Here is a 20,940-nt window from a genome sequence, read left to right on the forward strand (position 1 = left end):
TATTATTATTGTGTTGGGAAAACACATTTATGTTCTGCCATCTCTATGAAATTTGATGGGTATTTCATCAAGAAATTTATTATGGAGCTTAGAGATTTTCTTCTTTCTTCTGAAAAGTTACAATTAAAGGAAAAATTTCTCACCACTTTAGAGGGTTAGAATTAAACTTCAGAAGCTGGCCAAGTGCTTCATTATGTGTTTATTCAGGAAATAGACCTTGGGAATATTTTCTATATAATTATGAATTATGGATTACCTGATTCAGTTCAGTTCGGTTCAGTCACTCAGTTGTGTCTGACTCTTTCCGACCTCATGGACTGCAGCATGCTAGGCTTCTTTGTCCATCACCAACTCCTGGAGCCTACTCAAACTCAAGTCCATTGCATCAGTGGTGCCATCCAACCATCTCATCCTCTGTTGTCCCCTTCTCCTCCCACCTTCCGTCTTTGCCAGCATCAGAGTGTTTTCCAGTGGGTCAGTTCTTCACATCAGATGGCCAAAGTATTGAAGTTTCAGCTTCAGCATCAGTCCTTTCAATGAATATTCAGGACTGATTCCCTTTAGGATGGACTGGTTGGATCTCCTTGCAGTCCAAGAGACTCTCAAGAGTCTTTTCCAACACCACAGTTCAAAAGCATCAATTCTTCAGTGCTCAGCTTTCTTTATAGTCCAACTCTCACATCCATACATGACTACTGGAAAAACCATAGATTTGACTAGATGAACCTTTGTTGGCAAAGTAATGTCTCTGCTTTTAAATATGCTGTCTATGTTGGTCATAGCTTTTCTTCCAAGGAGCAAGTGTCTTTTAATTTCGTGGCTGTGGTCACCATCTGCAGTGATTTTGGAGCCCAAAGAAATAAAGTCTTCCACTGTTTCCATTGTTTCCCCACCTATTTGCCATGAAGTGATGGGACCAGATGCCATGATGTTAGTTTTCTGAATGTTGAGTTTTAAGCCAACTTTTTCACTCCCCTCTTTCACTTTCATCAAGAGGTGCTTTAATTCTTCTTCACTTTCTGCCATAAAATTGGTGTCATCTGCATACCTGAGGTTATTGATATTTCAGCTTATGCTTCATCCAGCCCAGCATTTCACATGATGTACTCTGCCTATAAGTTAAATAAGCAGGGTGGCAATATACAGCCTTGACGTACTCCTTTCCCAATTTGGAGCCAGTCTGTTGTTTCATGTCCAGTTCTAGCTTGCTTCTTGACCTGCATACAGATTTCTCAGGAGGCAAGTTAGGTGGTCTGATATTCCCATTACCTGATTAGGTTTGTCCAGAAACAGATAGCTAAGAAAAAGCAAAAATAGTACTTGCAGAAGTAAATTACACTTTAATTTTTAGTTATATAATTAACTCTTCTTTATTACAATAAGCGTATATATTAAGACTAAATTCTCAATATTGTTAGACATGTGCATAAGAAAACTAGAGTGTAGAATCATAGAATTGTAGAGTTGCAACTACTGAGCCCATGGACTACAGCTATTGAAGCCTGCTTGCTCTAGATTCCATGCTCTGAAGCAAGAGAAGCAATGAGAAGCCCCCACACTGCAACTAGAGAGTAGCCCCAGCTCACTGAAACTAGAGTCCACTCAGCAATAAAGTACCAGCACAGCACGTAAACAAAATTATTTTTTAAAAAAGTAATTGACTTTCTCAGATTTTCCAAGGATACTATATAATCTGTGAATAGAGGAATTTAAGAAAATACTCATTTTATAAAAGAGCAGGGAGAATAATTTTTTCTTGCTCTGAAAGCAATGAACTCATTGACATTAGAAAACAAATAGACTGTGAAAATATGTCCTTCCACACTGCTTCCATTGATGCCCATTTGCCACCATTTACTAGAGTTGCCATGACAACTCTCTTCAGGATTCAAGCCCACAGTTAAAGCTAGTCTGCTAGGTTAACCAAAGAAGGCACTGTTGTCATTCTATCCTTTTTATCTAAATTTCCTAACACCTGGATAAGGACAAATATAGTCTAATTAATGAAGTATTTCTTTTTTAAAAGCAAATTGTCACTCTCCTTTTTTGTAAATTTATGCTTTTCTTATAGAAATAATTTTATTCCTAAAAATAGTGAGCAGATGAAACATAGATTACATCTGAAAAGTAAATCTGCCAAATGATGCTGATTCTAAAAACGGTTTTCATGGAAGAAAATTAGAAAATTGCATATTCAAAGGGGCATATAAAATATTTCTTAACTTTAAATTTATATTTTAGTAGAAATTTAGTAGAAATATCAAGGAAAAATATTTCCTGATTATTTTCAATGGTTAAAAACAAACACATTATGCACAATGGTAGTTAATACAAATTTGACTTCACAATGTATTCTAATCTACTAAATCCCATTATTTGATGGAGGTGAAGAGAGAAGTTCTCTAGTCCTTCTTCCTAGCATGGCAAATCCTTGAACTGTGCTTACTAAACCACTGTTTGTGAATGCACCAAGGATGTGACACCATGATTATGCTACTCTATCAAGAAATTTCTAAGGCGTCTTCCACAATAAATATAAATACTAATGGGAAAAAAGTTAAGACACATATTATATTTTACAATGCTTACAATAAACTGCAAACTAATCAGCTTGAACCAGTAGCACCCCCAGTTAAAAAAAAGCAATTTTTCAAAATGAAGAATGTACAATTACTAAAATTAAGGCATCAGGTTAACTTTTCCATTTAATTTTGCCTTTTCTTGTCAAAATACAGTTTCAAAACTCAGAATTCAGAAGTCCGGTACTTTCAAAAATTCTTTGCTGAGTTTCTCATATTTTTGCTTGGAAATTGCTGCCATCTATCATAAAGTTTTACAAATTATTCTTCCTGATGCAAATAGCTAGAGTTAGAGAAAATGTGATGTAGGTAACAGATTGGGAACCTCACATATTTGAAAACTGTTTGTTAAAGGTCCTTGGGGAATAATGTCAATGTTCTCCAACCAATCAATAGACATAAAAGGGCCAGGCTGCATAAGAAACATGAGAACCAAGAAGTGGGATCTGGGGCCTATTGGAGGTTATTTTTTCTGAACTCCCATAATCACAGGTGCTACATACGAAAGCTGGAGGACCAGGATCCACACAAAATCTAGCTTCAAATCCAAGCCACAGAAGGATGTAAGAACCAACAGACTTACACGTGGGACATTTATAACCTTTTCCCTCGTGTTTTTCTGTTTCCCCCATTATGGTAACAACACACATGGCTACAGTTTAGAAATACCCATGGCTGTTTTCATTGACGTCTTTCCTCTTCATGCTAGGAAATGCTAGTGTTTTGAATCCTATAGGGTTCTGAGGTAACACTGAATTGATTTTCTGCCTTAAAACTGAATTTTTCACTACAGGAGGCAGAATAGGCCTTCTGGAGTATGCCACAACAATGTTATACTGCAGAGTTGAATTAACAAGACATCTTATAGCTTATTGATTTCAATTTCCACCATTTTCCCTCTCTGCTGAGCTAATTTGGTTTTATACAAAGCTGAATACATTTCAACACACTGATACTTCTCTCCATATTTCAGTGCTAGAGTCTTCTGTGAAGCCATTATGTGAATGCATAACAAAACAGCCATTAGTGGTCAAGCCATTCATCTGCCCATCTGACTCCTTCAATATACCACTCTTCTTCCCCAGAAAGATGTTTTTTGATGAGTCAAATCCTGCAGCATATATCTGTGATATAAAGGGAAATTATATTCACATATAATTCTAAAAGCAAATCTTGATATAGTGCTTTGCACTGACTGTGTGTCAGAATCACCAATACTTTTACTCCTGGAACTATATCAGTTAAAGTTAATGAGACTTTCAGTGAACTGACCAATCTGAAACAAAAATGTTGCTGTCATGAGCATATTCAGTTACTGCTGTCTGGACCCCATGCTATGCCATACTGGTTTTTGTGGCTTATTTCCTTTGTAACCTAAGGAGAATAAGCCATAACTACAGTGCTGGGCTTCACTCTATTTGTTTGTATCTTAAAAACAAAACAAATAGACTTTTCCTTCTTCCTTTATCACCATTTGGGAGACAGTCTTTGTTCCCTAAGCAATGAGTTCACCATATTTTGTTGGTTCTTTGGATGGATGATTTTTTTGATCAGGGCATAACATGATATTGGCTGTGTTTTTCTAATCTTTGTTCACTGATCATGAGTCCTAGGATACTTTTACATTTTTTCATCTACTAGCTTGCTATAAAGGATACATCTTTAAAGAAAACAAATAGAAAAGCTGTATAGAGCAAGGTAGTACAAGGAGGCAGAATGGGTCATGGATCTTCCAAGCCCTGTCTGAATACACCACTCTCTTAGTCCCTCTGTGTGCTCCAATCTAGAAAATTTATATTTTCCAAAAGGTTTTTAAACAAACTAAATGGAGAAAATCAAGGAAAGTTTATTTGCAAAATACAGTACATTTCTAGCCAGAAAATTTCATAAAGCCTTAGAATTCAGAAAATATGATTCATTCTATATCACACAAAACTTTTGTGCACTTGACCACAGATTAGCATCTGAAGCTCTGCTTCTTGATTAGTTGAGAAAAATAATTTTGGAAATGTAAGCAATCAGTTTTTGATATCTCTGTATTTTGTTTATTTTAAAGGCACGTATGTCCCCATTTAACTCCCTAGCACCACACTGTGTATATGCCTCTGTGTATGTAATAGTGTGTGGCATTTATTGATATGTGTGTATTTATGAGAACACTACATTGGAATCTGCATTTTCAGGTACGAGGTGATGGTTGGAGAGAGGTTAATGTACATTAAAAATGGGCATATTCTGTTAATAATAGCAAATATTTAACCATAAGATGCCCTAAGAAAGAATTACAAAAAAAATTAAATATTCCAAATTTAAATCTATAAAGAAATTATAAAGGTCTTTTAATGTATGGCATGTGCTAGTTTGTTATGGTGCTGTTAGTGATAAAAACTACCTAGATTATGTTCAGTAATAGTATTCAATGGAAGAAATTTAAAAATTGAACACTAGAAAACTAATCTAGAGTTTTGACTTGAGAAAATATCATAAAATTTAAAGAAGAAATGTACAATGTTCTGCAAAATAGATTGCATGGAAACTAAATTCTAGAAATGAAATATTAATGAAACTGAAATTCCAGAAATAAAGAGACTAATACCCTGAGGGAACTGTAAAATTTCTACAGTAGTTATGATAAAAGAAGTTATCTGAAAACAAAGCCAGAAAAAAATAAATGTTTCTAACTAAAATGGAATACATTGTATTATCTATGTTTCAAAAAAATGTAGGCTTACAATTTATAAGACAAAAATTGACAGAATCAAAATTAGCAATGGAGAAATTCACAATCATGTGGAAGCTTAAAAAACAGATTAACAAACTGGACGTAAGTGATAACATAGAATTAATACTTGATTTGTGTAGAGTTAGACAAGTATTTTCACAAAGTAAAAATTTATTGAAATATGTATTTATAATTTGTGCACTTTTTACATGAATTCTTTATCATTAAAATATTTGTTTTCTGAATTAGAGCGCTTGTGAATATCCACAAAATTAAAATTGAACTTTAATAATATGCTGTCCAAAAAAACCAAAACATTTGAATAAGTTGTGTTATCACATGATATCCTGCTCTTGTCTGCTTGCACACACATATATGAGTTGTACACTAACCTAAATTTATCAATAGTATTTACAGATACACTGCAAGTTAATATTAAATATCTAAGCTTTTGCCTCATTTATATTGAGTCATGAAAACAATTTGTGAGCATTCACAGTATGATAAACATGGACTAACTACTCTGTAGCTATTTCTTTATAGCCATGAGGTGAGAAGGAATTGTGTGAATTTAAGTACTCTTGCCTGGAAAATCCCATGGACGGAGGAGTCTGGTAGGCTGCAGTCCATGGGGTTGCTAAGAGTCGGACACGACTGAGCGACTTCACTTTCACTTCTCAGTTTCATGCATTGGAGCAGGAAATGGCAACCCACTCCAGTGTTCTTGCCTGGAGAATCCCAGGGATGGAGGAGCCTGGTGGGCTGCCGTCTATGGGGTCACACAGAGTCGGACACGACTGAAGCGACTTAGCAGCAGCAGCAGCAAGAAAGGAGTGGAAGGAAGTAGTATACAAGAAGCACATAGAAATCTTTAATATATTTTGTGCTGAAAAGGGGGAAGTATAAAGAGTTCAGCAGAATTAACAAAAACAATTTGAAGGAAAACTCTGTGTATATTGTTGGATAAAACTTGGCACTCTTCCATCTTCTTTAGTATGGCATACTTCTAACTTACATATTTTCATGAAAATTGATCTATTTTCTATTCATTAATTTGTTCACAATAATTAATGTCAGTAAGGGTCTTTTGACATTGTCCTATTTCTTATGTTTTTGAAAGGATGATGTCCAATCAAAGGTGAGTATACCTTTATATGGTATACTTCCAATTCCACACCTAAATCGAGGTTGACTGGTTAATCCACAATGATGACAAGAAAAGAGGTAACAGTGGTCACCAGAACTTGAAATCTTCCTTGGAGCACTGATTCTCCTTTGATCTGAAAATATGATGAGAAAAAAAGTGCGACCACATTCTGATACTGATCCCATGGGAAAAAGAAAGAGTGCTTTCTATTTATTACCAAGAGAAGAAGTCTCAGTGGAACTCATTTCCCCTTTAGTATTTTTCTTTGGATTGTTATAATAATCCTTTCCAGAGAAGTTGAGAGAACATTTAAGAATGCAGAGACCCAGGAAAAAGGAAGACCCCCTACTGCATTTGGCAGAGGTGAGTTGAGGGTCACTGAGGTTTGGGTAGAAACTATTCATTTTTTATGTTCGGAATGAGACACACTCTAAAGATTCCAATAATGAAGATTTGGGCAGGCTTAAATTTTGGCATTGGAATAGAATTTATGAGAATGCTCCATCTTTGGGGTTCTGGGCTTTTCACACTTAAAGTCGGAAATAATATCTAGTTATTCAGACTTTACAACTGTCCAAGACATAAATGCTTACAAGTTTCCTTCCTACCAGCCTTATTTCTAGATTTTTCTAGCTTTAATATGATGCTGGGAAAGATTGAGGGCAGGAGGAGAAACGGGCAACAGAGGATAAGATGATTGGTTGACATCACCAAGTCAATGGGCATGAATTTGAGTAAACTCTGGAAGATAGTGGACATGGAAGCCTGGTGTGCTGCAGTCCATGGGGTTGCAAAGATGTGGACATGGCATAGCAACTAAAAAACAGCAGCAATATTTTTCTAAGCCTAATCCAAACTTATTCATTAAAAATGGCCATTTTCAAGCGATCAATGCATGCTAGGGTTATGAAACACAAAATGTTGATCCCGCTCTGATAGAAGCTTACAATCTTGTGAAGTTAAACAAATAACAAGTTATAATAAAAACATAGTAAGGATGACGGTAGAAACCCTCTGTAGGATATATATGAGAATAAATGTGTGTGTGTGTATAAATGTAGGGAGGGAGAGGAAACCACAGTACCTGTTGCAGGGCTTCTGATAGGGATCAATGCCTGTGCTGAAACTTGAGGAAAGTCTAGGAGTTAGTTAAGTGAAGAAGAGTAAGCAGGTCTTCTAGGAAGAGGGTTAACATTCACAAAAGCAACGATCCAGGAGAAATCAGGGTGAACTCTGAAAACTGTCACAGTGCAGCATGAGAGAGTGGCAGATGGGGAAGACTGCATGTGCAGATTTAAAGTTCAGGAAACATACTTCTGCTGGCAATACAGACTTGGAAGAACTGAAAAACTGTGAACGGCATGCATTCATCAACAATAAGGCAGGACATGATTTTAGGGACCACAGCAGGAAACTGGAACACATAGTCACTTAGAGAATGGGCCAAGAAGGTGAGTTTATAACACATAAAATAAGAAAGTTTTATAACAAAACACCTAAGAAGAAGCTTCTATTCAGGAAGAAGGTAAACCTGGAGAGGGTGGTTTCATGAGACCCCAGAGAGACAATCTGCAGGTAGTAGTAATCAGCAGTTTCTAATGCCAAAGTGAAGTTATAAAGACTGAAACTTTTCCATTGTTTTGCAGTTAACATATCAGTGACACATGGGACAGAATGGCTTCTGTATAGGAGAGAGAAAGCAGTCACATAGCAAATGATTGAGGAGTTAAATGAGATATTGTTACTATTCTTTCAGAGCTGTTCAAGGTAAGAAATAAAAACTAACAAATATTGAGCAATATTAATACTCTGATACATTAATTCTTTCAATATTCATAATTTTGCACTAATATTTTTCCCAGAAGATTCTGAGGTTCAGAGAGAGATTATACAACTTGCTTATTTACTCAAGTGGCAGCATGAGAATTCAGGCTCAGAATGTCTGATTTGAACCCATGTTACTAATCATCATTTTGTATTATCTCTCAAATAAAAAGATTAGTGATATAGACAAATTGTCAGTTATTTTGAATCTGGAAAAAGGCAAAACACAAAAATACCAGGTAACCAAAATACCATTTACATTTACACTGCATTGATTTCCTTCTCTATTAGTTGGGTGTACCATCTTCCTCATTCACAGATAGCTCTTCTGGGGACATGGAAGATGGAAATCTATCAGCAGTGACTGAATGTATCTTCACTGAGTCCCCTGAGTCCAAGATGGTGGCCTCCTGTACTTTGTTCCTTTACTCTTTATCTGCTGCTGCTGCTAAGTCGCTTCAGTTGTGTCCGACTCTGTGCAACCCCATAGACGGCAGCCCACCAGGCTCCCCCGACCCTGGGATTCTCCAGGCAAGAACACTGGAGTGGGTTGCCATTTCCTTCTCCAATGTGTGAAAGTGAGAACTGAAAGTGAAGTCGCCCAGTCGTGTCCGGCTCTTAGGGACCCCATGGACTGCAGCCCACCAGGCTTCTCCATCCATGGGATTTTCCAGGCAAGAGTTCAACTACACCTTTATTATAGTCAGGAATCTATTGATCTTTGCTGTAAGACTGGATACCTGTCTCCACAAGCCCATGTATAATCCCATCAGTATCTTCACATTTCTTGAGATGTGGTATACCACAGCTGCTATTCCTAAGATGCTCTCCAATCTGATCAGCAGTCAAAAGACCATCTCTTTCACTGGCTGCCTCTTGCAGATGCACTTCTTCCATCCATTTGGAAACACCGAAGGAGCCTTGCTCGCTGTGATGGCCATTGACAGGTATGTTGCCACCTCAACCCACTCCATTACCTAACCATCATGACTCCCCGACTACGTGCTCAGCTCTCTGCAGGCTCTTGCTTATTTGCTTTCCTCATCCTTCTACCTGAGATTGTGTGGATTTCTACCCTACCTTTCTGTGGTCCCAACTAAACCCATCAGATATTCTGCTCTGTGATTTCACACCTTTATTAAATGTAGATTGCACAAATACCTCTGTGATCTTGGTGCAAGATGTGATTCATGCTCTTGCTAATAACAGGTCTGATTATTTCTCTTTCTTACATCAGAATCATCATTGTTATCCTGGGTATCCCTTCAGCTGAGGGTTGTAAAAAGGCCTTTTCTATGTGCGCAGCACACATTTCCATCTTCCTGCTGCTTTTCGGCAGTGTGGCTCTCATGTATCTTAGATTCTTTGCTACACCATTCTGGGACACAACCATTGCGCTAACATTCTCTGGGCTTGCTCCCTTTTTCAATCCCATTATATATAGCTTGAGAAATAAGGATATGAAAGATGCTATTAAGAAGCTACTTTGCTCCCCAAAAGGTGTTTAATATATCTGGTAAGTAATTTAGACTGCAGTCCTGTATACAAATGGAACTTCTTCACAAAATATTAAGCCCAAAGAGACTAGAATTTCAAAGAATAATACAATTAGCCGAGTTTTATTCCCCATGACCTGGTGAACAGACTGGTAAAGAAAGTCTTCTGAGGATTTACAGAGATGACAGCAATATCAATCCTACTTCTGACTTCCTAGAGTCAGTGTAATTTGTAGTATAATACATGCAATTTGACAATACATATATTAAAATTATGTACTAAAATTTATTATTTCCACTATGTATTTATAATCATCAGTTTAATTATTGTAAACTGCTTCATTGATTGAACATGCAAATTATGTTTCCATTTTGTTTCTCTATTGCTTGCTTCTCTATATTGTTTTTTAACTATTACCACTGGTGGCTCAGATAATAAAGAATCCCACTGCAATGCAGGAGACTCAGGTTCCATCCCTGGGTGGGGAAGATCCCCTGGAGGAAGAAATGTAAACCCACTCCAATATTCTTGCCTAAAAACTCCCATGTACAGAAGAGCCTGGTGAGCTACAGTTCAAAGAGCTGTGAAGAGTCAGACATGACTAAACATGCATACACACATTCTTATAAATATGGCAATTATAATTTTCTTACATAAAGTCCTTTTCAATTTCAAAAACTTCTGTTTCAAGATAAATTTCAAGAAGTTGCATTATTAAAAGCAGATGTGAAAGAATGTTCATAGCGTTTGGTAAAAATATTGATTTTGTAAATGGTTACACAAATAATGCCTTAGTGTAGCACTTTTGTTACAACTTCAGTAGTATGGCAACTGAGGTGTAGATCAAATAAAAGTCTAGTTATTCTGTGAAAAATATCAATCCTATCACTGGCAAGCTGAACTTGTGGTACAACTATAAAAAAGGAGTCATTCGTCCCAATTCTTCACATCCCTATAACATATTTATAAATCCATAATTTTGCAATGAATGGATTCATGGTAAGTACCATTTACCTTCCTGCCCCACATATTTGGTTTGGGCTTTTCCTTTAATTGACTCTTGGGAAAGCAATGAATATTATAGATACTGAATATGTACCTTTACAGTCAGGTTTACTTCAGATAACTGCTCCCCTTTCAGCACTGGACTCACATGAAACCATGTCTCCGAGAGTCAGTGGTTCAGAGAATGAGAGACACATGGAGCTGACCTGAACTGTAACTTGCCTGAAGCCTGGTGTTTGAAGTCCACAACCCAGAGCTCAGAGTCTGAAGCTGAGCATAGCTCTCCCTATTGCAACTGACTAGCAGACTTCTAAGTGTGAGGATAAATGATTATTATTTTAATATCAATGTCTGAAACACTTAATAAGTTACATACACTGCCGTGTGTAGGCTTTGTCTGACATTGTACCTTCCTGAGATTGCAGAAATTAATAATGAATGCTTCTTATCTGAATCTTAAGATATTCTTTTGGGTTACAAATATTTTAACACTTTATTGGTAATAATCTTTTAATGGAATTCTATAATCTCCAGAAACATTACCTACATCAAATGTGCAATTATTTAACCACACTGCCTATAATTTTGTATGTCAAGGAACTTTTACACATCAAAGGGATTTGAGATCATTTAGAAATAAAGCAGGGGCTGAGAAACGGAATGTAAAAAGATGCAAGGCAGTCATTCCTTGGAAGCTACATTCTCCTTCTTACCATTTAAGAACATTGTGTGTGCAGCTTACAGGCATCTTGCACCTGACATGTGCTTGAAAAACAAGTTATGAAATTAAATCTTAAAGAAATTTTATCTTTCAATGTAAGATAAAAGCTAAAAACCTCTTTAAACTATGTGGAAAAAACAAAGATGTATTGGTAACAGAAAGAAGAATTTTAACAAATAGAAAACAAGTCAACTTTTATTCTTGTTATTTGTCATATGTACATGAGCAAAATGTTTTGGGTTAGTCCAGACATAGTACAAAATTCATACTAATTCTATGTGATATTCTTTAACTAGAAATTGCTGTAATAGGAAAATTGGTGAATGTGTCATTGTCTGAAATTACAGTACCACTTCTTACAGCATATTTATTTAGTTTATTTTGAGTAAGAAAAGTCATTACAGTTAAAGAAATGAAGGAAATGGATTGCATTTTGTTAATCTTTTTCATTCTCAGAAATTTTAGTGAGTAAATGGACAAAAATGAAAACAATCTTAATAATGGTAACATTAAACAATTAAATCTACATAATTAACCAAAGCACTGGCTATACATTTCAATATGGAACTAAAGGTGGAGCATATGAAAGGCCAAGTGATTTTCCTAAATTTGGCTGACTGACTTAGAAACAGGTAAGAAATAGGACATGACTATATCCCTTATTTTATTGTTTTATCAATCTCCTCTCCTCTACTGCATTCAGTTCAGATCAATTCAGTCACTCAGCCCTGTCCAACTATTTACAAGTCAGTGGACTACAGCATGCCAGGCTTCCCTGCTGATAACCAACTTCCGGAGCTTACTCAAACTCATGTCTATCGACTCAGTGATGCCATCCAAACATCTCATCCTCTGTCGTTCCCTTCACCTCCCGCCTTCAATCTTTCCCAGCAAATGAGTCTTTTTAAATGAATCTGTTCTTCACAGATTCAAACTTCTTCTGAGTTTCAGCTTCAGCATCAGTCCTTCCAATGAATATTCAGGACTGATTTCCTTGAGGATGGACTGATTGGATCTCCTTGCAGTTCAAGAAACTCTGAAGAGTCTTCTCCAATACCACAGTTCAAAAGCATCAATTGTTCAGCGCTCAGCTTTCTTTATAGTCCAACTCTCACATCCATACATGACTACTGCAAAAACCATAGTTTTGACTACATGGACCTTTGTTGGTGATGTTTCTGCTTTTTAATGTGCTGTCTACATTGGCCATAGCTTTTCTTCCAAGAAGTAACCATCTTTTAATTTCATTGCTGCAGTAACCATCTGAGGTGATTTTGGACCTCCCAAAATAAAGTCTGTCACAGTTTCCATTGATTCCCCATCTATTTACCATGAAGTGATGGGACCGGATGCCATGATCTTAGTTTTCAGATTCCAGCTTATGCTTCATCCAGACTGGCATTTTGCATGATGTACTCTGCATATAAGTTGAATAAGCAGAGTGACAATTTACAGCCTTGACATAGTCCTTTCCCAATTTGGAACCAGTCTGTTGTTCCATGTCCAGTTCTAACTTCTGCTTCTTGACCTGCATACAGATATCTCAGGAGGCAGTAAGGTGGTCTGGTATTCCAATCTCTTTATGAATTTTCTACAGTTTGCTGTGATCCACACAGTCAAAGGCTTTGGCATAGTCAATAAAGCAAAAGTAGATGTTTTTCTGGAACTCTTGCTTTTTTGCTGATCCAACAGATGTTGACAATTTGATCTCTGGTTCCTCTGCCTTTTCTAAAACCAGCTTGAACATCTGGAATTTCACGGTTCATGTATGGCTGAAGCCTGGCTTGGAGTATTTTGAGCATTACTTTGCTAGTGTGTGAGATGAGTGCAATTGTCTAGCAGTTTGGACGTTCTTTGACATTGCTTTTCTTTGGGATTGCAATGAAGACTGATCTTTTCCAGTCCTGTGGCCACTGCTGCATTTTCCAAATTTGCTTGCATATTGAGTGCAACACTTTCACAGCATCATCTTTTAGGATTTGAAATAGCTCAACTGGAATTCCATCACCTCCACTAGCTTTATTTGTAGTGATGCTTTCTAAGGCCCGCTTGACTTTGCACTCCAGGATGTCTGGCTCTAGATGAGTGATCATACCGTCGTGGTTATCTGGGTCATGAAGGTCTTCTTTGTATAGGATCTTCTGTGTATTCTTGCAACCTCTTCTTACTATCTTCTGCTTCTATAAGGTCCATACCATTTCTGTCACTTATTGAGCCCAGAAATATTCCCTTGGTGTCTCTAATTTTCTTGAAGAGATCGTTAGTCTTTTCCATTCTATTCTTTTCCTCTATTTCTTTGTGTTGATCCCTGAGGAAGATTTCTTATCTCTCCTTGCTATTCTTTGGAACTCTGTATTCAAATGGGCGTATCTTTCCTTTTACCCTTTGTCTTTAGCTTCTCTTCTTTTCTCAGCTATTTGTAAGGCCTTCTCAGACAACCATTTTGCCTTTTGGCATTTCTTCTTCTTGTGGATGGTCTTGATCCCTGCTTCTTATAGAATGTCATGAACATCAGTCCATAGTTCTTCAGGCACTCTGTCTATTAGTTCTAATCCCTCGAATCTATTTGTCACTTCTACTGTATAATCTTAAGGGATTTGATTTAGGTCATACCTGAATGGTCTAGTGGTTTGTCCTACTTTCTTTAATTTAAATCTTTTGGCAATAAGGAGTTCATGATCTGAGCCACAGTCAGCTCCTGGTCTTGTTTTTGCTGCCTGTATAGCGGTTCTCCATCTTTGGCTGCAAAGAATATAATCAATCTGATTTTGGTATTGACCATCTGGTGATGTCTATGTATAGAGTCTTCTCTTGTGTTGTTGGAAAAGGGTGTTTGCTATGACCAGTGCGTTCTCTTGGCACAACTCTGTTAGCCGTTGACGTGCTTCGTTTTGTACTCCAAGGCCAAATTTGCCTGTTACTCTAGGTAGCTCTTGATTTCCTATCTTGCATTCCAGTCCACTATAATGAAAAGGACATCTTTTTTAGGTTCTTAGTCCTTGAAGGTGTTGTAGGTCTTCATAGAACCATTCAACTTCAACTTCTTCAGCATTACTGGTTGGAGCATAGGCTTGGATCACTGTCATATTGAATGATTTTCCTTGGAAACAAACAGAGATCATTCTGTCATTTTTGAGATTACATTCAAGTAGTGCATTTTGAACTCTTTTGTTGACCATGATGGCTACTCCATTTCTTCTAAGGGATTCCTGTCCTCAGTAGTAGATATAATGGTCATCTGAATTAAATTCACCCATCCCAATCCATTTTAATTCACTGATTCTTAAAATGTCAATGTTCACTCTTGCCATCACCGGTTTGACCACTTCCAATTTGCTTTGATTCATGGACCTAATATTCCAGGTTCCTATGTAATATTCGGAGAAGGCAATGGCAACCTACTCCAGTACTCTCACCTGGAAACTACCATGGACAGAGGAGCCTGGAAGGCTGCAGTCCATGGGGTAGCTAAGTGTTGGACATGACTGAGTGACTTCACTTTCACTTTTCACTTTCATACATTGGAGAAGGAAATGGCAACCCACTCCAGTGTTCTTGCCTGGAGAATTTCAGGGATGGGGGAGCCTGGTGGCCTTTCATCTATGGGGTTGCACAGAGTCAGACACAACTGAAGTGACTTAGCAGCAGCAGCAGCTAAGCAATACTGCTCTTTACAGCATTGGGCTTTACTTTCATCACAAGTTACATCCCAAACTGGGTGTTGTCTCTGCTTCAACTCTGTCTCTTCATTCTTTTTGGAGTTATTTCTCCACTGATCTCCCATAGTGTATTGAGCACCTACTGACCTGGGGAGTTCATCTTTCAGTGTCCTATCTTTTTGCCTTTTCATACTGTTCATGGGGTTTTCAAGGCAAGAATAATGAAGTGGTTTGCCATTCCCTTCTCCAGTGGACCATGTTTTGTCAGAACTGTCCACAATCACTGGTCCATCTTGGGTGGTCCTACATGACCTGGCTCATAATTTCATTGAGTTAGACAAGGCTGTGGTCCATGTGATCAGTGTGGTTAGTTTTCTGTTATTGTGGTTTTCATTCTGTCTGCCCTCTGATGGAGAAAGATAAGAGGCTTATGGAAGCTTCCTGATGGGAGAGACTGATTGAGGTGGAAACTCTTCTGGTCTTGTTCTGATGGTTGGGGTCATGCTCTTTAATCCAATTTCCTGTTGAAGGGCAGGGCTGTGTTCCCTCCCTGTTGTTTGATCTGAGGCCAAATTATGGTGAAGGCAATGACAATAATGGTGACCTCCTTAAAAAGGTCCCATGCATGCACTGTTGCACTCAGTGCCCCCGACCCTGCAGCAGGCCAACCCTGACCCATGCCTCCAGTGGGGACTCCTGGACACTCACAGGCAAGTCTGGGTCAGTCTCTTGTGGGGTCACTGCTCCTTTCTCCTGAGTCCTGGTGCACACAAGGTTCTGTTTGTGCCCTCCAAGAGTCTGTTTCCCCAGTCCTGTGTAAGTTCTGGCAGCTCCATGGTGGGGTTAATGGTGAACTCCTCCAAGAGGGTTTATGCCATACCCAGGTCTGCTGCACCTAGAGCCCCTGTCCCTGCGGTAGGCCCCTGCTGACCTGCACCTTCGCAGGAGACACTCAAACACAGTTCTGACTCAGTACCTGTGGGGTAACTTGGTCCTGGTACACACAAGGTTTGTTTGAGCCCTCTGAGCATCTCTGGTGGGTAAGGGATTTGATTCTAAACTCGATTTCACCCCTCCTACCATCTTGCTGGGATTCCTCCTTTGCCCCTGGACATGGGGTATCTTTTATTGGTGAGATCCAACATTCCCCAGTCAATGGCTGTTCAGCAGAGAGTTACAGTTTTGGAGTTCTTGCAGGAGAATATGAGCGCACATCCTTCTACTCTGCCATCTGCATTAACATTCTTCAAATGTGACTCTTGGAATTTCAGCTTTTGATTTATTTAAAAGTTAATCCAATCAGAAGCACCATAAAAAAGAAAGTAAACAAATAAACAGAAACACGCTTATTACAATATCTCAGACTCCTGGATTATCTCATTTGTCCTGGATTTGAGTTATCTCAAATTGGGCTTCTAATTACCAGCTTGAACTTTTTTCCTAATTGGAACTATTATAACGAGGATTGTTTTCCTACTTATTTTAAATCACTTGTGTAGTATTCTCAGGAGAGTCCATCTTCCTATTCTAGCTAGGCTTAGGAAGACACACAGGGGCACACAAAGGGGCAGGGTAGTAGGAGAGAGCTCCATAGGGAGAGTCAGATCTCTTTATCACTGACTGATGAAGGAAATATAGTTTAGGTGGAAGACTCAGGTTAGAAACGTAGCAGAAGAGCAAAGGAAGCTTGGCTCAGTAGCTCTATGTGGTTGACCACATTAAGGTAGGGAAAGATAGAGTCTTCATCCATGTTTATTCCAAGTTCGGAACCCAACAGCAGCAAGGTCAGTAAATCAGCTAATTTGGGGGAGTTGGGAGATATCTAGGGAAAGGAAAACACTTACACAGGACAATAGACAGCCCTAGTGTGCATGTAGAAACTGTGAATAACTATTGGTAAGCCTGGGCAAGGAGGAATCAGGAACTTCTCATGAATTGCAAGCAGATTCTTTACTGTCTGAACTACCAGGGAAGCCCTGTTATAAGCAAGTTAGTACAAAGCATAAATGTTTCAGTTGCTAAATTTCTCAAGAAATAGGAGGGATACAAGTGGGGCCAAAGCTTATCAGATGGCTTTAAAACAACAAATGAGCATTGTGACTGATTTCTGAAATGTTTCAGGAATCAAGTGAGATTTCCAGTTTGTTGTGAGGCATTAATATCATTGACAAATTTACTAGACTTTACTGAGATTTGGAAAAGATAGAGAAGTGTTCATTGGGAGAAATCTAAGTTTTTCCTTTTGATTTCCATCTCTCTTTATCTTTCTTCTACTTAGCCACATCTTTTCAGCAGAATGAGCAATTAGTTCTGCTCAGAGTCTGGGTCTGCTTAGAGGCTCTTTCTTGAATGAATAGACTGGTTCAGTTTGTAGGACCCTGTCTTAAAGGCAATAATCACAATATGTAGGGACTACTACTGGGGGCATCAGGTCTTATGGGAAAGATCAGATATGTATATGAAAAATCAAAAACACTTGCCTGACTTCAGGCTCTACTACAAAGCCACAGTCATCAAGACAGTATGGTACTGGCACAAAGACAGAAATATAGATCAATGGAACAAAATAGAAAGCCCAGAGATAAATCCACACACATATGGACACCTTATCTTTGACAAAGGAGGCAAGAATATACAATGGAATAAAGACAATCTCTTTAACAAGTGGTGCTGGGAAAACTGGTCAACCACTTGTAAAAGAATGAAACTAGATCACTTTCTAACACCGCACACAAAAATAAACTCAAAATGGATTGAAGATCTAAATGTAAGACCAGAAACTATAAAACTCCTAGAGAAGAACATAGGCAAAATACTCTCCGACATAAATCACAGCAGGATCCTCTATGATCCACCTCCCAGAATTCTGGAAATAAAAGCAAAAATAAACAAATGGGATCTAATTAAAATTAAAAGCTTCTGCACAACAAAGGAAAATATAAGCAAGGTGAAAAGACAGCCTTCAGAATGGGAGAAAATAATAGCAAATGAAGCAACTGACAAACAACTAATCTCAAAAATATACAAGCAACTTATGCAACTCAATTCCAGAAAAATAAACGACCCAATCAAAAAATGGGACAAAGAACTAAATAGACATTTCTCCAAAGAAGACATACGGATGGCTAACAAACACATGAAAAGATGCTCAACATCACTCATTATTAGATAAATGCAAATCAAAACCACAATGAGGTACCATTTCACACCAGTCAGAATGGCTGCGATCCAAAAATCTGCAAGCAATAAATGCTGGAGAGGGTGTGGAGAAAAGGGAACCCTCCTACACTGTTGGTGGGAATGCAAACTAGTACAACCACTATGGAAAACAGTGTGGAGATTCCTTAAAAAATTGCAAATAGAACTGCCATATGACCCAGCAATCCCACTGCTGGGCATACACACCGAGGAAACCAGAATTGAAAGAGACACATGTACCCCAATGTTCATCGCAGCACTGTTTATAATAGCCAGGACATGGAAACAACCTAGATGTCCATCAGCAGATGAATGGATAAGAAAGCAGTGGTACATATACACAATGGAGTATTACTCAGCCATTAAAAAGAATACATTTGAATCAGTTCTGATGAGATGGATGAAACTGGAGCCGATTATACAGAGTGAAGTAAGCCAGAAAGAAAAACACCAATACAATATACTAACACATATATATGGAATTTAGAAATATGGCAATGATGACCCTGTATGCAAGAGAGCAAAAAAGACACAGATGTGTATAGCGGACTTTTGGACTCAGAGGGAGAGGGAGAGGGTGGGATGATTTGGGAGAATGGCATTGAAATATGTATACTATCATGTAAGAATCAAATCACCAGTCTATGTCTGATGCAGGATACAGCATGCTTGGGGCTGGTGCATGGGGATGACCCAGAAGGATGTTGTGGGGAGGGAGGTGGGAGGGAGGTTCATGTTTGGGATTGCATGTACACCCGTGGTGGATTCATGTCAATGTATGGCAAAACCAATACAGTATTGTAAAGTAAAATAAAGTAAAAATAAAAATAAAAAAATAAAAATAAAAAAAGAACACTTGAAAAAATGTAAAAGGAAATGGTACATAGACATATAAATATTACAGGAAATACAGTGATTTATATTACATGTGGAATTATCTTGTTAAAATTGCAAAAGACACATGTATTGGGCTAGCCAAAAAGTTCATTTGGGTTTTTCCCATAACATCTTCTGGAAAAATCTGAATGACCTTTTTGGTCAACCCAATAGAATTTGGCTAGATTAAAGAGAAGGTAGAGCTTGTAAAGAACAAGAGTATATTTCACGCAGGGGAGATTTCTTTCAGGAATGCTCAGAGACCAGAAACTGAAAGTGACGTGTTTGGGTTAACAGCAGGTTTAATAAATCGGTTTGGAAATGAACAATTTTTCATAGCAACAGTAGACAAAATGGCTTTGTTGTCTGCTGAAATAACAAAAATGTCATTTCAGTACAATACTAGAGACAGATGATGTAGTTGGGAGCTTTATGGCATTAGTCACATAAGTGGGCCTCCTGGTGGCTCAGACCGTAAAGAATCTGCCTGTAATACAGACACCTGGGTTCAATCCTTGGTAGGGAAGATCTCCTGGAGAAGGAAATGGCTCCAGTATTCTTGCTTGGAGAATTCCATGGAGAGAGGAGCCTGGCAGGCTACAGTCCAAGGGATCACAAAGAGTCAGACATGTCTGAGCAGTTAACATGTTTATTTTCAGTCACATAATCAATGAAAAAATACATCTATAGATAATATAAATAAGAGAACATTAATAAAGTGCCCTTTCCTAATGTACCGTAAGATTATTAATCTTATGACAGACAAAAATGAAGCTGATTTTTTCCTTTTGCAGTGATTATAAAAATGTTATCCTAGATGAGCTGAGATTTTTTTCTTTTTAAAGAAAAAACAATTTAGAGGAAGAACATGGTGATAATGTAAAACTTAAGTATAGGTATGGAAGGGGAGTCACATGAGTAAACTGATGTTATAGCAAGATCAGTCTTGAGGAAATAGAGGCTTGTATAAAAATACACTGGAAATAGAAACCTTTGGTGATCTATTACAATAGTGTAGGCATTATTACTAAGCATCAAATTAGGGATAAGATAAAAGAAATAAATGTATTGGTAATACAACAGAAAAAAAGTTAAGCAGACTTCAATGATTAATTAACTTTGAGACATAAGAAGACAACAGATGCAAAAATGCATAAAGTTGGTATCTAGAAGAACCAAGAAATAAAGTCAGCAAGAGAAACTGGTTGAGTGCTGAGTATAAGTATGGTATATTAATTTACTAAAGCTTTTATAACAAAGTATCAGACTAAGTGACTTGAACAACAAGAGTTTATTTTCTCGCAGTTCTGAAAGCTAGGAAATCTGACATCAAGATTTTGGAAGAGTTGATTCCTTTCAAGACCTTTCTTCTTGGCTTGTAGGTGACTGCCTATTCCTTGACTTTTCTCAGGATGAAGACCAGTAAGCTATGTTTTAACAAGCCCTCCAAGTGATCCTGATGCCTGATAAATTTTGAGAATTATTAATCTAATCTATTGGCTGTACTTTCTGATTGAATTTTTTTCCACACCCCAGTTTTAGTTATAAGCATCTATGGAATATAGAATATTCCTTCTTCTTCTACATTCCCAAGTCAAGGATTTATCCAGATGGTGGCATAGTATAAGTGTACTTACCCTATGATGAGTAGTAGACATCGCCTAGAAAGTTTGAGTGCAATAGGATTTGAAAACCTCATTTCTCACCTGGAG

The 20,940-nt window shown here is 37.8% G+C and overlaps 2 pseudogenes; one reads left to right on the forward strand and one right to left on the reverse strand.

The window, feature by feature from the left end:
• Window positions 1-2,968: 2,968 nt before the first annotated feature.
• On the reverse strand, window positions 2,969-4,143 carry LOC138097679 (E3 ubiquitin-protein ligase pellino homolog 1 pseudogene; annotated as a pseudogene).
• A 4,435-nt stretch (window positions 4,144-8,578) lies between these two features.
• On the forward strand, window positions 8,579-9,801 carry LOC138073944 (olfactory receptor 6K3-like; annotated as a pseudogene).
• The last annotated feature ends 11,139 nt before the right edge of the window (window positions 9,802-20,940 follow it).

This window comes from Capricornis sumatraensis, chromosome 2 (genome assembly GCF_032405125.1).
Source record: "Capricornis sumatraensis isolate serow.1 chromosome 2, serow.2, whole genome shotgun sequence".
Classification (NCBI taxonomy): domain Eukaryota; kingdom Metazoa; phylum Chordata; class Mammalia; order Artiodactyla; family Bovidae; genus Capricornis; species Capricornis sumatraensis.